Here is a 2,047-nt window from a genome sequence, read left to right on the forward strand (position 1 = left end):
CCAACCACTGCATCCAGCTCTATATAAGGCTTAATGCATAGTTACAACAATCTGATTAGTCAGGTGGTCTTTTTCTTTCAGGAAAGGTATATTTAACATTACACACTGAAAATGTAGCAGTCATGGGGTCTTTTGTGCCCTCTGGTCTGAGTTAGGTACACAACAATAAAGGAGGCAGTTAATCTACAACAAAGTTGAATGGAAGGGGAGGAGCTGTGGTCTCCCTTAGTCATTTATAAAACAAGAACAATGAGGAAGCGAGTTAATCTGTAAGAACCAGAACTTGCAAACATGCTATTTGACTCGGTCTCCAGGGCTTAACTTCTTATGTGGCATAATAAATTTAGAGGGTCCTGTTTTTATTTTCTTTTACAATATGTATCCTTTAAAATATCCTGGCCAAGCACGGTGACTCATGCCTGTATTCCTAGCACTTTGGGAGGGCGAGGCGGGTGGATCACTTGAGGTCAGGAGTTTAAGACCAGCCTGACCAACATGGTGAAACCCAATCTCTACTAAAAAAACAAAAATTAACTGGGCATGGTGGCAGGCGCCTGTAATCCCAGCTACTCGGGAGGCTGAGATAGGAGAATCGCTTGAACCAGGGAGGCAAAGGTTGCAGTGAACCAAGATCGTGCCACTGTACTCCAGCCTGGGCAACAAGAGTGAGACTCTGTCTCAATTAAAAAAAAAAAAAATTCATTTATAATAAACTGGTAAATGTAAGTAAGTATTCCACCTAGCAAATTAATCAAACCCAAGAAGAGCGACATGAGAACCCTGATTTATAGCCAGTCTGTCAGAAGCATAAGTAAAACAGCCTGGGGCTTGCAATTGGCATTTGTTGGCATCAAAAGTTGGGGGCAGTCTTATGGGACTGAGCCCTCAGCCTGTGGGATCTGATGCTTTCTCCAAGTAGATAGTGTCTGAATTGAACTAGAGGTTACCCACCTGGTGTCTGCTGCAGAATTGATTGATTGCTTGATGTGTAGAGGGAAAAAGTCCACACAGCTGGTGTCATGGGCATGTTATGAGGGTATAGTAGGAGAAACTGAGTTTGTTTTTCTACTCATACATACCCTGACAAAACCCAAGCCTCATGGAAGGCTACACGTAAGCACTCTGGTCTACAGCCCCAGAGTACAGCCCTTGAGTCATCCCAGCCCAGCTACCAGATGTTTCGGTGAAGAACTTTCAGACGATTCCAACTCTTAAGATATTTGAATCACCCTTTATTTTATCCCACTGAACCTGTAGCTTGGGTCACCCCAAAAGTGGAAGCAAGAATGTTCCCACGAAGTGCTCCAAACCATCTCAAGATGAGGCTGGTTGGGATTCACAAGAAAGAAGCACTAAATGCCAGGCTGATCAGTCCCAAGCATGTATTAGTGGAACTTAGATGCAGAGGGCTGCCTCATATCCTCCTGACAGAGGGCAAGAGAAAAAGAATGTTCTACCTGGGTATGTCTGCAGCAAAGGGGTCAAAGCAGAGAGTTTACATGAGGGTTTAAGGAATTTGGCTCAGTGCTGGGGCCGGTTTCTTTGTAGTAAACCTAAATACCTTTATCAGGGCCTGGGGATGTTCAAGGCCCCAGTTTGAATTCAAGCTTGCTGGGAAAAACATACATCTGACAGAGTCACAGAGCCGTCCAGGCGCTCTGATTTTTGGTCAGGACACAGAAAGTGGGGGAAACTGGGAGACCCTATACCTTCAGTCTTCCTAGATGAGGGCCCAGCATCATGGAGCTGAAACAAGCATCCCTGCTGTACTCTGAATTCCTTGCTCACAAAAGCATAATAAAATGGTTGTTCATTTATATCACTAATGTTGTGGGTGGTCTGTTATGCCAAAATAGATAACTGGAACACCCCATCCCAATCCTCTAAAGTTCCCAGGAAGTCATTATCTTAGACTCCATAATAAACCTATTCCTTTTCAGGGATACGTATCACTAAGCACGTGGATACATTCGTGAAAATGAAAATTCAAGGCGGGTACAGTGGCTTACGCCTGTGATCCCAGCACTTTGGGAGGCTGAGGCGGGTG

This window comes from Mandrillus leucophaeus, unplaced genomic scaffold (assembly GCF_000951045.1).
Source record: "Mandrillus leucophaeus isolate KB7577 unplaced genomic scaffold, Mleu.le_1.0 Scaffold374, whole genome shotgun sequence".
Classification (NCBI taxonomy): domain Eukaryota; kingdom Metazoa; phylum Chordata; class Mammalia; order Primates; family Cercopithecidae; genus Mandrillus; species Mandrillus leucophaeus.